This window comes from Pristiophorus japonicus, chromosome 3 (genome assembly GCF_044704955.1).
Source record: "Pristiophorus japonicus isolate sPriJap1 chromosome 3, sPriJap1.hap1, whole genome shotgun sequence".
NCBI lineage: Eukaryota > Metazoa > Chordata > Chondrichthyes > Pristiophoridae > Pristiophorus > Pristiophorus japonicus.
Window position 1 is genome coordinate 5,434,239 of NC_091979.1, and position 15,467 is coordinate 5,449,705.

The window sequence follows — 15,467 nt, forward strand, 5'->3', positions numbered from 1 at the left end:
TATTCAGCAGGAGTTGGCTCGAGAAAATAAAATGGAAATGGTACGGTATCAAAGCTTTGTCATCAGCGGATGATGATTTGTGTGCTCAAGTGCTGAGTAAATTTCCCTCACTGTTTGAACCGGGAATTGGCAGCTTCACGGGAGCCAAGGTGCAGATTCACCTAGGCCCAGACACAAGGCCCATCCATCACAAAGCCAGGGCGATCCTGCACATGATGAGAGAAAAGGTCGAGCTCAAATTGGACAGGCTGCAACACGAGGGGGTCATCTCACCGGTCGAATTTAATGAATGGGCCAGTCCCATTGTTCCGGTGTTAAAGAGCGATGGCACGGTCAGGATTTGTGGAAACTACAAGGTCACAATCAACCGAGTTTCGAAACAAGATTAGTACCCGCTACCAAAAGCTGATGACCTGTTTGCAACGCTAGCGGGGGGAAATCATTCACCAAATTGGATCTAAGGTTGGCCTACATGACACAGGAACTGGTTGAATCATCAAAGAAACTTACGTGCATCAACATACACAAAGGACTGTTTAGTTACTTATAACAGGTGCCCTTTTGGCATTCGTTCGGCGGCAGCCACATTTCAGAGAAACATGGAGAGCCCATCCCCAGGACCGTGGTATTCCAAGACGATATCCTAATCACAGGTCGTGACACCGCCGTGCACCTGCACAATCTGGAAGAGGCTCTGCGTCGTCTGGACAAAGTGGGACTCAGGCTGAAACATTCGAAGTGCGTTTTCATGGCACCAGAGGTCGAATTCCTTGGTCGAAAGGTAGCTGCAGACGGAATTAGGCCTACAGACGCAAAAAACAGAGGCCATCAAAAATGCACCCAGGCCCCAGAATGTGATGGAGCTGCGTTCGTTCCTGGGTCTTCTCAACTACTTTGGTAACTTCTTTCCCAAATTGAGCACAGTATTAGAGCCTTTGCACAAGCTGCTCAGGAAAGGAGAAGACTGGGTGTGGGGTGAACTTCAAGACAGAGCCTTTGAGAAGGCTAGAAATCTGTTGCGTTCCCATTAGCTACTGGTTCTGTACGACCCATGCAAGTGCCTAGTTTTGACCTGTGATGCTTTGCCCTATGGAGTCGGCTGCGTACTCCAGCAAGCCAATGAGTCAGGCAAACTACAACCAATTGCATACGCATCTCGAAGCCTTTCCAAGGCGCAAAGAGTCTACGGCATAGTAGAGAAAGAGGCTTTAGCATGTATTTATGGAGTAAAAAAAATGCACCAGCACCCGTTTGGGCTTCGCTTCGAGCTGGAAACTGATCATATCGCTTATATCGTTGTTCTCGGAACATAAAGGTATCAATACCAACACGTCATCCCGCATCCAGAGGTGGTAGGTGGGCGCTGACATTATCTGCCTATGATTATGTCATTCACCATAGACCAGGCACCGACAACTGCGCTGGTGCATTGAGCCGGTTACCGTTGCCCACACCGGAGGTGGAAACGCAGAGCTACTCGTGGTCATGGAGGCCTTTGAGAGTGAAAGGTCGCCGGTCACTGCTCAACAAGTGAAGACCTGGACCAGCCAGGATCCGACCCTGTCGGTTGTAAAACGTTGTGTTCTTAACGGGGATTGGTCGATCATCCCCAAGTGAATGGGTGATGAAACCAAACCGTACAGCCTTCACAAAGATGAGCTTTCCATCCAGTCCGACTGTTTATTGTGGGGTAATCGTGTTGTAATGCCCAAGAAAGGCAGGGCAAGATTTGTACGGGAGTTACACAGTACGCATCCCGATATTGTCATTATGAAGGACATCGCCAGGTCCCATGTATGGTGGCCTGGCATTGACTCAGACTTAGATTCATGCATGCATCAGTGCAGCACTTGCATGCAGTTAAGCAATGCCCCAAAGGAAGCTCTGCTCAGTCTGTGGTCATGGCCATTCAAACCATGGTCTAGAATCTACATCGACTTTGCGGGCCCCTTCCTCGGTAAAATATTTTTTTTGGTGGTGGATGCATACTCCAAATGGATAGAACGTGTGATCATGTCATCCAGCACTTCCACTGCCACCATTGAGAACCTGAGAGCCATGTTTGCCACACATGGTCTGCCAGACATCGTTGTCAGCGACAACGGACCATGTTTCACGAGCCTGGAGTTTCAAGAATTCATGAAACGCAACAGCATAAAACACGTGAGGTCAGCCCCGTTCAAACCCGCGTCCAATGGTCAAGCGGAGCGGGCAGTTCAAACCATCAAGCAGAGCCTGAAACGCGTAACTCATGGTTCCTTGTAGACACGCCTGACACGCATACTGCTCAGTTACAGGACAAGGCCACACATGCTCACCGGGGTCCCACCTGCGGAACTATTGATAAAGAGAGGCCTCAAAACCAGGCTCTCTCTAGTCCATCCTGACCTTAACGATCATGTCGAAACCCGATGTCAACACCAGCAATGGTATCACGACTGTGCCGCAGTGTCACGCGACATATCTGTAAATGACCCAGTGTATGTACTTAACCATGGTCAAGGGCCCAAGTGGCTCCCGGGCAATGTTACGGATAAGGAGGGTAACCGGGTGTATATGGTTAAGCTCAAGAATGGGCAGATTTGCAGGAAACACATTGATCAAATCAAGCTAAGTCACAATGACGAACCGGAACAGTTGGAGGAAGACACCGCGAGCTTAGACGACCAACCAACTCACGTCCAGCCATCAGAAGAACCCACTGTGGTCAACGCCCAGCCCCAAGTCATGATGGACTCGGAAAGCACTGGGATTGTACTGAGACGGTCAATCAGGGAGCGAAGGGCTCCGGACCGTCTGAACTTGTAATATGGATTTGTGCCAAGAACTGGGGGGGGGGGGGGGGGGAATGATGTAATGTATGTACATAAGATCTGCCCACTACCAGGGGGCACTACCATCAGAGGCCCTAGGTGCTGGGCCTGGTATATAGCCTGAACTTCACCTTTGTATCGTCACTTCTGGAAGCCATTAAAGACTGACCAGGTTACACCTAGTCACTGGCTCACAGTACGGAGTTCATTGTATCATTTCATACACCACAGAATCATACAGAACAGAAGGAGGCCAATCGGCCCATCGAGTCTGCGCTAGCTCTTTCGTAGAGCGATCCAGTTAGTCCCACTCCCTCGCCCTTTCCCCATATCCCTGCAAATTTTTTCTCCTTCCAGTATGTATCCAGCAAGGCCACTATTGAATCTGTATCCACCGCCCTATCAGACAGCACGTCCCAAATCCTACTCACACTATACTCGAGGGAGTACAAGTCCAGTCTGTGCGTTGGTGAGACCACACCTGGAGTACTGCGTACAGTTTTGGTCTCCTTATTTAAGGAGAGATATACTTGCATTGGAGGTAGTTCAGAGAAGGTTCACTTGCAGTTCTTCTGATGGCTGGACGTGAGTTGGTTGGTCGTCTAAGTTCACGGTGTCTTCTTCCAACTATTGCGGTTCGTCAGTGTGTCTTAGCTTGATTTGTATAATGTAGATAAATGTGAGGTTATCCACTTTGGTGGTAAAAACAGAGAGACATACTATTATCTGAATGGTGACAGATTAGGTAAAGGGGAGGTGCAACGAGACCTGGGTGTCATTGTACATCAGTCATTGAAGGTTGGCATGCAGGTACAGCAGGCAGTTAAGAAGGCAAATGGTATGTTGGCCTTCATAGCGAGGGGATTTGAGTACAGGGGCAGGGAGGTGTTACTGCAGTTGTACAAGGCCTTGGTGAGGCCACACCTGGAGCATTGTGTACAGTTTTGGTCTCCTAACTTGAGGAAGGACATTCTTGCTGTTGAGGGAGTGCAGCGAAGGTTCACCAGACTGATTCCCGGGATGGCGGGACTGACATATCAAGAAAGACTGGATCAACTGGGCTTGTATTCACTGGAGTTCAGAAGAATGAGAGGGGATCTCATAGAAACGTTTAAAATTCTGACGGGTTTAGACAGGTTAGATGCAGGAAGAATGTTCCCAATGTTGGGGAAGTCCAGAACCAGGGGTCACAGTCTAAGGATAAGGGGTAAGCCATTTAGGACCGAGATGAGGAGAAACTTCTTCACCCAGAGAGTGGTGAACTTGTGGAATTCTCTACCACAGAAAGTTGTTGAGGCCAATTCACTAAATATATTCAAAAAGGAGTTAGATGAAGTCCTTACTACTACGGGAATCAAGGGGTATGGCTAGAAAGCAGGAATGGGGTACTGAAGTTGCATGTTCAGCCATGAACTCATTGAATGGTGGTGCAGGCTCGAAGTGCCGAATGGCCTACTCCTGCACCTATTTTCTATGTTTCTATGTTTCTATGCTTGATTCCTGAGATGAAGGGGTTGTCTTACGAAGAAAGGTTGGGCCTATATTCATTGGAATTTAGAAGAATGAGAGGTGATCTTATTGAAACATATAGGGCTAGACTTTCCACTTGGTGGCTAAGGCCCAAAAAAATGGGCCTTATTCCAGCGATGTGTGATGTATCGCCCATGCTGATTGCCGGCATAAGGCCCATTTTTTTTTTGCGATTTTCCACTCGACCTTACCCCAGCGATGTCAAATGGGCGATGTGAATTCTCAGCGATCTCACGATTGCCCAAAAAAAGAGGAAGTGAAATGGAAGTCCAAAGAAAAAGCTTCCCTAGCAACGATATTGTGCGCACGTGTGGGATTTTTTTTTTCGGTCGATTTTTTTTGCCGCGTTTGGAGAGTTCATGGGTCATCGCACATGCTCAGAAGGAAAGGGAGGGTCGGAGAGAGCGGGAGAGAGAGAAGGAGAGAGTACTTTGTCGGTTGATTATTATCTGGTATCCTAAAAGACGTTTCAGCAATGTCCATGCACATTCAAAATTGAAATGAAAAGGAAATGGAAAGGAGAAGGGCCAAAGCCTTCAGTGAAGAGGCCAACAAGGCACTTGTAAATGTAGTGTCAACAAGGTAGGAGGACGTGACACGGGGTGGCCTTGGGATGTCTCCCCCCCGTGCTTACAGACGGATCTGGCAGGAGATTGTCGATGCAGTCACATCGGCATCCCATGAGGTGCAGACGGCTGACTAGTGCCGCAAGAGATGGAACAGCCTCCTGGCAGCTGCCAGGAATGGGCAAAGTATCAAACATTACGAATAACATACGAGAAATATCGTAGTTACGCATTTGTTATGCAATTATAATTCATTAACTTAGATAGAAACATAGAAAATAGGTGCAGGAGTAGGCCATTCGGCCCTTCGAGCCTGCACCACCATTCAATAAGATCATGGCTGATCATTCCCTCAGTACCCCTTTCCTGCTTTCTCTCCATACCCCTTGATCCCTTTAGCCCTAAGAGCCATATCTAACTCCCTCTTGAATATATCCAATGAACTGGCATCAACAACTCTCTGCGGTAGGGAATTCCACAGGTTAACAACTCTCTGAGTGAAGAAGTTTCTTCTCATCTCGGTCCTAAATGGCTTACCCCTTATCCTTAGACTGTGTCCCCTGGTTCTGGACTTCCCCATCATCGAGAACATTCTTCCCATATCTAACCTGTCCAGTCCCATCAGAATCTTATACGTTTCTATGAGATCCCCTCTCATCCTTCTAAATTCCAGTGAATAAAGGCCCAGTTGATCCAGTCTCTCCTCATATGACAGTCCGGCCATCCTTGGAATCAGTCTGGTGAACCTTTGCTGCACTCCCTCAATAGCAAGAACGTCCTACCTCAGATTAGGAGACCAAAACTGAGCACAATATTCCAGGTGAGGCCTCACTAAGGCCCTGCAGTAAGACCTCCCTGCTCCTATACCCAAATCCCCTAGCTATGAAGGCCAACATACCATTTGCCTTCTTCACTGCCTGCTGTACCTGCATGCCCACTTTCAGTAACTGATGAACCATGACACCCAGGTCTCGTTGCACTTCTCCTTTTCCTAATCTGCCGCCATTCAGATAATATTCTACCTTCGTGTTTTTGCCCCCAAAATGGATAACCTCACATTTATCCACATTATACTGCATCTGCCATGCATTTGCCCACTCACCTAACCTGTCCAAGTCACCCTGCAGCCTCTTAGTGTCCTCCTCACAGCTCACACCACCACCCAGTTTAGTGTCATCCGCAAACTTGGAGATATTACACTCAATTCCTTCATCTAAATCGTTAATGTATATTGTAAATAGCTGGGGTCCCAGCACTGAGCCCTGCGATGTAGTGGGCTCTACGAGTGAGGCCGTGATAACGCTGATGAACCCTTGTGCATATGTGGTTTTGCAAAGTATTGCAATGTTTTGCATTATATTGAAATTATTGATATTGAAATATATTGAAACATAAAAGATTCTGAGGGGGCTTCACAGGGTAGATGCAGAGAGGATGTTTCCCCTCGTGGGGGAATCTAGAACATAAGAAATAGGAGCAGGAGTAGGCCATTTAATACATTCATGGCTGATCCGATCATGGACTCAGGTTCACTTCCCTGCCCGCTCCCCATAACCCCTTATTCCCTTTTCGGTTAAGACCCAAAAGGTCAGAAGGATCGTGAGGCCCCGCTTTCACGGTCTGTATTCATACTGAAAATCAAGATCAAGCGAGCTTTTGCCCTTCTGCTCCACGAGAGGTTTCTGTCCTCCCTGAGCTCGCCTTAGGACACCTGCGTTACAGTGTGACAGGGGGCATAGTCTCAGAATAAGGGGCCGCCCATTTAAAACGGAGATGAGGAGAAATTTCTTCTCTCAGAGGGTTGTAAATCTGTGGAATTCTCTGCCCCAGAGAGCTGTGGAGGCTAGGTCATTGAATATCTTTAAGGCGGCGATAGACAGATTTTTGAACGATAAGGGAGTGAAGGTTTATGGGGAGCGGTCAGGGAAGTGGAGCTGAGTCCATGATCAGATCAGCCATGGTCTTATTAAATGGCAGAGCAGGCTCGAGGGGCCAAATGGGCGACTCCTGCTCCTATTTCTTATGTTCTTATGTTCTGTCCTCATAAATTAACTCCTTTAGCCCAGGTATCATTCTGGTGAATCTGTGCTGCTCCCCCTCAGAGGCCGATATACCCTCCCTGAGCTGTGGTGCCCAGAACTGAATGGGGTCTGACCGGGGCTTTATATAACGAGACTATAGTCTCGTGTTACTGAGTGTTCACCTCTTCCAGTTACTTTCTGATTTTTACGCTGCAATAGAAAAGCTGTTCGGTTGGGATGTGTGCAAGATAGAGAGATTTTATTACAAAGCCAGCTCTGTGTGTAGCAGCTGCAGAATAATATCCATTCATGGCCTACAACCAAAGCATATTGATCAAAGAGGCTTTTTAAAATTCAAGTCAGTAAATTATAAGGAAAGACTTTTATTTAGAAAACGCCTTTCACAACCTCAGGACCCAGAGGCATTAATACTTTCTCTCCGCCTTTCTGTCCTTCCAGGGGCTGGGCTTCAATGTTGAACATAATTTGGAAGAAGATTTTCAGATGGTGCAGAAACTCGATTGTTTATGGGGACAGTGGACCTGTCTGAACTTACGAAACATCCTGCTCTCCAAGGGTAATATTAGGGGATACAGCACACATGAGAAAATAATTCTCCACATCAAGCCCTGTAATATATGCACCTGTGTGGATGCTCACTGGTTTGCGCTGGACAAATAAACATAGAAAGTAGATGCAGGAGTAGGCCATTCAGCCCTTCAAGCCTGCACCACCATTCAATAAGATCATGGCTGATCATTCACCTCAGTACCCCTTTCCTGCTTTCTCTCCATACCCCTTGATCCCTTTTGCCGTAAGGGCCATATCTAACTCCCTCTTGAATATATCCAATGAACTGGCATCAACAACTCTCTGCGGCAGGGAATTCCACAGGTTAACAGCTCTCTGAGTGAAGAAGTTTCTCCTCATCTCAGTCCTAAATGGTCTACCCCTTATCCTAAGACTGTGTCCCCTGGTTCTGGACTTCCCCAACATTGGGAACAATCTACCCACATCTAACCTGTCCCGTCCCGTCAGAATCTTGTATGTTTCTATGAGATCCCCTCTCATCCTTCTAAACTCCAATGTATAAAGGCCCAGTTGATCCAGTCTCTCCTCATATGTCAGTCCAGCCATCCTGGGAATCAGTCTGGTGAACCTTCGCTGCACTCCCTCAATAGCAAGAACATCCTTCCTCAGATTAGGAGACCAAAACTGAACACAATATTCCAGGTGAGGCCTCACCAAGGCACTGTACAACTGCAGCAAGACCTCCCTGCCCATGTACTCAAATTCCCGCGCTATGAAGGCCAACATGCCATTTGCCTTCTTTACCGTCTGCTGTACCTAACACAGAAACATAGAAAATAGGTGCAGGAGTAGGCCATTCAGCCCTTTGAGCCTGCACCGCCATTCAATGAGTTCATGGCTGAACATGCAACTTCAGTACCCCCATTCCTGCTTTCTCGCCATACCCCTTGATCCCCCTAGTAGTAAGGACTACATCTAACTCCTTTTTGAATATATTTAGTGAATTGGCTTCAACAACTTTCTGTGGTAGAGAATTCCACAGGTTCACCACTCTCTGGGTGAAGAAGTTTCTCCTCATCTCGGTCCTAAATGGCTTACCCCTTATCCTTAGACTGTGACCCCTGGTTTTGGACTTCCCCAACATTGGGAACATTCTTCCTGCATCGAACCTGTCTAAACCCGTCAGAATTTTAAACGTTTCTATGAGATCCCCTCTCATTCTTCTGAAATCCAGTGAATACAAGCCCAGTTGATCTAGTCTTTCTTGATATGTCAGTCCCGCCATCCCGGGAATCAGTCTGGTGAACCTTCGCTGCACTCCCTCAACAGCAAGAATGTCCTTCCTCAGGTTAGGAGACCAAAACTGTGCACAATACTCCAGGTGTGGCCTCACAAAGGCCCTGTACAACTGTAGTAACACCTCCCTGCCCCTGTACTCAAATCCCCTCGCTATGAAGGCCAACATGCCATTTGCTTTCTTAACCGCCTGCTGTACCTGCATGCCAACCTTCAATGACTGATGTACCATGACACTCAGGTCTCGTTGCACCTCCCCTTTTCCTAATCTGTAACCATTCAGATAATAGTCTGTCTCTTTGTTTTTACCACCAAAGTGGATAACCTCACATTTATCCACATTATACTTCATCTGCCATGCATTTGCCCACTCACCTAACCTATCCAAGTCACTCTGCAGCCTCATAGCATCCTCCTCGCAGCTCACACTGCCACCCAACTTAGTGTCATCCGCAAATTTGGAGATACTACATTTAATCCCCTCGTCTAAATCATTAATATACAGTGTAAACAGCTGGGGCCCCAGCACAGAACCTTGCGGTACCCCACTAGTCACTGCCTGCCATTCTGAAAAGTCCCCATTTACTCCTACTCTTTGCTTCCTGTCTGCCAACCAGTTCTCAATCCACGTCAGTACACTACCCCCAGTCCCATGTGCTTTAACTTTGCACATTAATCTCTTGTGTGGAACCTTGTCGAAAGCCTTCTGAAAGTCCAAATACACCACATCAACTGGTTCTCCCTTGTCCACTCTACTGGAAACAATCTCAAAAAATTCCAGGAGATTTGACAAGCATGATTTCCCTTTCACAAATCCATGCTGACTTGGACATATCATGTCACCTCTTTCCAAATGCGCTGCTATGACATCCTTAATAATTGATTCCATCATTTTACCCACTACCGATGTCAGGCTGACCGGTCGATAATTCCCTGTTTTCTCTCTCTCCTTTTTTAAAAAGTGGGGTTACATTGGCTACCCTCCACTCCACATGAACTGATCCAGAGTCTATGGAATGTGGGAAAATGACTGTCAATGCATCCGCTATTTCCAAGGCCACCTCCTTAAGTACCCTGAGATGCAGACCATCAGGCCCTGGGGATTTATCGGCCTTCAATCTCATCAATTTCCCCAACACAATTTCCTGACTAATAAGGATTTCCCTCAGTTCCTCCTTCTTACTAGACCCTCTGACCCCTTTTATATCCGGAAGGTTGTTTGTGTCCTCCTCAGTGAATACCGAACCAAAGTACTTGTTCAATTGGTCTGCCATTTCTTTGTTCCCCGTTATGACTTCCTCTGATTCTGACTGCAGGGGACCTACGTTTGTTTTTACTAACCTTTTTCTCTTTACATATCTATAGAAGCTTTTGCAGTCCGTCTTAATGTTCCCTGCAAGCTTCCCCTCGTACCGTATTTTCCTGCCCTAATCAAACCCTTTGTCCTCCACTGCCGAGTTCTAAATTTCTCCCGGGTTCGCTGCTATTTCTGTCCAATTTGTATGCCACTTCCTTGGCTTTAATACTATCCCTGATTTCCCTTGATAGCCACGGTTGAGCCACCTTCCCTTTTTTATTTTTTACGCCAGACAGGGATGTACAATTGTTGTAGTTCATCCATGCAGTCTCTAAATGTCTGCCATTGCCCATCCACTGTCAACCCCTTAAGTATCATTCGCCAATCTATCCCTGACAATTCACACCTCATACCTTCAAAGTTACCCTTCTTTAAGTTCTGGGCCATGGTCTCTGAATTAACTGTTTCATTCTCCATCCTAATGTAGAATTCCACCATATTATGGTCACTCTTCCCCAAGGGGCCTCGCACAACGAGATTGCTAATTAATCCTCTCTCATTACACAACACCCAGTCTAAGATGGCCTCTCCCCTAGTTGGTTCCTCGACATATTGGTCTAGAAAACCATCCCTTATGCACTCCAGGAAATCCTCCTCCACCGTATTGCTTCCAGTTTGGTTAGCCCAATGTAAATGCATATTAAAGTCACCCATGATAATTGCTGCACCTTTATTGCATGCACTCCTAATTTCCTGTTTGATGCCCTGCCCAACATCACCACTACTGTATGTCAACTTTCAATGACTGATGAACCATGACACCCAGGTCTCGTTGCACCTCCCCTTTTCCTAATCTGCCACCATTCAGATAATATTCTGTCTTCGCGTTTTTGCCCCCAAAGTGGATAACCTCACATTTATCCACATTATACTGCATTGGCATGCATTTGCCCACTCACCTAACCTGTCCAAGTCACCCTGCAGCCTTTTAGCGTCCCCCTCACAGCTCACACCGCCACCCAGTTTAGTGTCATCTGCAAACTTGGAGATATTACACTCAATTCCTTCATCTAAATCATTAATGTATACTGTAAATAGCTGGGGTCCCAGCACTGAGCCCTGTGGCACTCCACTAGTCACTGCCTGCCATTCTGAAAAGGACCCGTTTATCCCGACTCTCTGCTTCCTGTCTGCCAACCAGTTCTCTATCCACATCAGTATGTTACCCCCAATACCATGTGCTTTAATTTTGCACACCAATCTCTTGTGTGGGACCTTGTCAAAAGCCTTTTGAAAGTCCAAATACACCACATCCACTGGTTCTCCCTTTTCCACTCTACTCGTTACATCCTCAAAAAATTCCAGAAGGTTTGTCAAGCAAGTTTTCCCCTTCATAAATCCATGCTGACTTGGACCGATCCTGTCACTGCTTTCCAAATGCACTGCTATTTCATCCTTAATAATTGATTCCGACATTTTCCCCACCACTGATGTCAGGCTAACCGGTCTATAATTACTCACTTTCTCTCTCCCTCCCATTTTAAAAAGTGATGTTACATTAGCTACCCTCCAGTCCATAGGAAGTGATCCAGAGTCGATAGACTGTTGGAAAATGATTACCAATGCATCCACTATTTCTAGGGCCACTTCCTTAAGTACTCTGGGATGCAGACTATCAGGCCCTGGGGATTTATCGGCCTTCAATCCCATCAATTTCCCTAACACAATTTCCCGCCTTAAGGATATCCTTCAGTTCCTCCTTCTCACTAGACCCTCGGTCTCCTAGTATTTTCGGAAGGTTATTTGTGTCTTCCTTCGTGAAGACAGAATAAAGTATTTGTTCAATTGGTCTGCCATTTCTTTGTTCCCCATTATAAATTCACCTGATTCTGACTGCAAGGGACCTACGTTTGTCTTCACTAATCTTTTTCTCTTCACATATCTATAGAAGCTTTTGCAGTCAGTTTTTATGTTCCCAGCAAGCTTCCTCTCATACTCTATTTTCCCCCTCTTAATTAAACCCTTTGTCCTCCTCTGCTGAATTCTACATTTCTCCCAGTCCTCAGGTTTGCTGCTTTTTCTGGCCAATTTATATGCCTCTTCCTTGGATTTAACACTATCCTTAATTTCCCTTGTTAGCCATGGTTGAGCCACCTTCCCCGTTTTATTTTTACTCCAGACAGGGATGTACAATTGCTGAAATTCATCCATGTGATCTTTAAATGTTTGCCATTGCCTATCCACCATCAACCCTTTAAGTCTATTCTAGCCAATTCACACCTCAAACCATCGAAGTTATCTTTCCTTAAGTTCAGGACCCTAGTTTCTGAATTAATTGTGTCACTCCCCATCCTAATAAAGAATTCTACCAAGTTATGGTCACTCTTCCCCAAGGGGTCTCGCACAACAAGATTGCTAATTAGTCCTTTCTCATTACACAGGACTGCCCCGAGTGCTGTCCTACAGGGGTCGAGCGCTAATCACACACCAGCTGGTGGCCGCTATGCTGTGGTACCGGCTGGTCACTTTGACCCCTCCCCCTGCGTTTGTCGCCAAGATACAGAAGAATCTGGTGGACTTCTTCTGGAACAACAGGAAGCACTGCGTTTCTGCTGCGGTTTTGAGTCTCCCGCTTAGGGAGGGCGGTCAGGCGTTGGTGTGCATCAGCACCCCGCTAGCGACTTTCTGTCTTCAGACCCTGCAGAGATACCTCTACGTCGAGCCCCCTCCTAGGTGGTGTGCGCTGGCGACGTATTTCTTCTGCCAGTAGTACAGCCCAAATTATGACACGTAACTCCAGTTTGTGAGCCTGGGGGGCGTCAGGACCGCCATACAGGGGGCTGCCTCTCTTTTACCAGGAACTCATCAGGGTCTGGAACAGAATCGCCACCAGGTGCAGTTTTCCCCCGTCTGGAGTGGCGGCTGTCCTTCGGGAGCTGCTGCTCAGGAATCCACGACCGAGGTTTTAGGTGGCAGGCGGACGAGAGGGCTGTGGCTGGCGAGGTGACCAGGGTCAGGGACCTGCTCGATGGCGGAGGAGCGGGCTGGATGGTGCCAGAGGAGCTGGCACAGCTCCTAAACTGGGCCAATGTTCGGCATGCGGCCAATGCCATCGAGTCGCTAAAAACAGCACTGGGGCCTGACTCCGTTAGGTGCGTCGAGGAGGCTCAAGCACGTGGGGCGATCCCATCCAAACTGACCCCCGTCCGAATGGAATTCCTCATCAGCGCTAAGCTCCGAAACCTCCCTCAGGAGCCGGCGCCTCACAACTTGAGCCTCCTCCGGGAAATCTCCGTGCCTTTCAGTTCTGCGCGGAGGGGATTCCTGTATAGGCTGCTCTTGCAGACTCTCCACCTTGCCATCCTTGCCTGCCGTCCGGACACGACATGGCGTACCATCTTGCCATGCGGAGGAGGCGGGGGTCCCCAATGGAGTGCACTCTACGCACGAGTCCTGCCTCTATTTATTGGGGACTTGGCCTGGAGGGTGGTACACGGAGCAGTCCCGTGTAATAAGTTTTTAAGTCGGTTCACGGGCTCCCAGGCCACCTGTAATTTCTAAGGTCTAGAGGAGTCCGTGTTCCATGTCTATGTTGAGTGTGAGAGGTTGCAGCCCCTCTTCCAATATCTGAGGGGGCTGCTCCTCAAATTCTGATTGCACTTCAGTCCCACACTCCTGATCTTTGGGCACCCTGTGCGGAGGGGAGCGGGCAGGTCGGAAGGCCTCCTCGCAGGACTGCTCCTGGGCATGACCAAGGTGGCCATTAATTGGTCCAAGCAGCGGGCAGTCGAGGGGGTCGTTCAGCCCGACTGCCTGCCTCTCTTCCGCGGTTACATCCGAGCCAGGGTGTCCCTGGAGATGGAGCACGCGGTGTCCACCGGTACGCTCGCGGCCTTCCGCGAGAGGTGGGCGCCGGAGGGACTGGAGTGCATCATTACCCCCGGCAACCACATTTTAATTTGAATCACATGTCTAAAGTTTAATTTGTTTAAGTTTGTCGGTTTTAGTGCCCCGCTGGAGTCCTCCCTCTATTTATTGAAGGGTGTTGAACGGGGCAGTCCCGTACAATAAGTTTTTAAGTCGGTTCACGAACTCCCAGGCCACCTGCAATTTCTGCGGTCTGGAGGAGTCCGTGTGCCATGTGTGTGATGAGTGTGCGAGGTTGCAGCCCCTACTCCAATACTTGAAGGGGCTGCTCCTCAAATTCTGGTTGCACTTCAATCCCACACTCCTGATCTTTGGGCACACTGTGCGGAGGGGAGCGAGCAGGTCCGAGAGCCTCCTCATGGGACTGCTCCTGGGCATGGCCAAGGTGGGCATTAACAGGTCCTGGCAGCGGGCGGTCGTTCAGCCCGACTGCCTGTCCCTCTTCCGTGGCTACGTTCGCGCCAGGGTGTCCCTGGAGATGGAGCACGCGGTGTCCATCGGTACGCTCGCGGCCTTCCTCGAAAGGTGGGCGCCGGAGGGACTGGAATGCATCATTTCAACAGGGAACAGAATTTTAATTTGACTTGTTGATGTTCCCTTAAACTTTGTTAATTTGTGGGTTCTAGTGCCCTTACCACAGGAGGCATTTGGATTAAAGTTATCATTTAAAATAGTTGTAGAGCTGTTGCATTATGAGTGGCTTAGCCAGTCATGTGATGGTCACAAGACTCAATAAAACCCCAGCCAGTTGGGTCTAGGTTATCCACGATGAGGTATGCAGTTGTGAGTCTGGTGGATGAACTGGTAGTGTGTAGTGTGATTGTTAAACCGTTGTTAATAAACCAACTAGTTCTTAATAGCAAAAGCAAAATACTGCAGAAGCTGGAATCTGAAGTAAAAACAGAAAAAGCTGAAACACTCAGCATCTGTTGAGAGAGAGTTAACGTTTCGGGTCGATGACTCTTCGTCAGAACTGGCGAATGTTCGAAAAGAAGTGCAAGGGGGCAGGGAAAGGGGGAGGGGAGAAAAGAACAAAAGCGAAGGTTTGTGATAGGGTGGAAGGCAGGAGAGATTTGAGACAAAAGGGATGATGGACTGACTTGAGATGGTAATGGCACGTTCGGAAACAAAAGGTGAGTCTCATCATCATAGGCAGTCCATCGGAATTGAGGAAGACTTGCTTCCACTCTTAAAATGAGTCCTTAGGTGGCTGAAGGGGTATGGCGAGAAAGCAGGAATGGGGTACTGAAGTTGCATGTTCAGCCATGAACTCATTGAATGGCGGTGCAGGCTCGAAGGGCTGAATTGCCTACTCCTGCACCTATTTTCTATGTTTCTATGAACAGTCCAATACGAGAACCACAGTCCCTGTCACAGGTGAGACAGACAGTGGTTGAGGGAAGGGGAGGGTGGGACTGGTTTGCCGCACGCTCCTTCCGCTGCCTGCGCTTGGTTTCTGCATGCTCTCGGCGATGAGACTCGAGGT

General features: G+C 48.0%; 1 protein-coding gene and 1 long non-coding RNA gene across 2 annotated transcripts in view; one reads left to right on the forward strand and one right to left on the reverse strand.

The window, feature by feature from the left end:
- The window catches only part of LOC139259643 (uncharacterized), a 146,786-nt gene extending 138,640 nt beyond the window's left edge, over positions 1 to 8,146 (forward strand). Inside the window, exon 3 of the long non-coding RNA XR_011592621.1 lies at positions 7,390 to 8,146. This is a non-coding gene — a long non-coding RNA (uncharacterized lncRNA). The remainder of the gene's footprint in view (positions 1 to 7,389) is intronic.
- The window catches only part of LOC139259640 (villin-1-like), a 145,455-nt gene that overhangs the window by 108,385 nt on the left and 21,603 nt on the right, over positions 1 to 15,467 (reverse strand). The gene's annotated exons all lie outside the window — the stretch shown is intronic.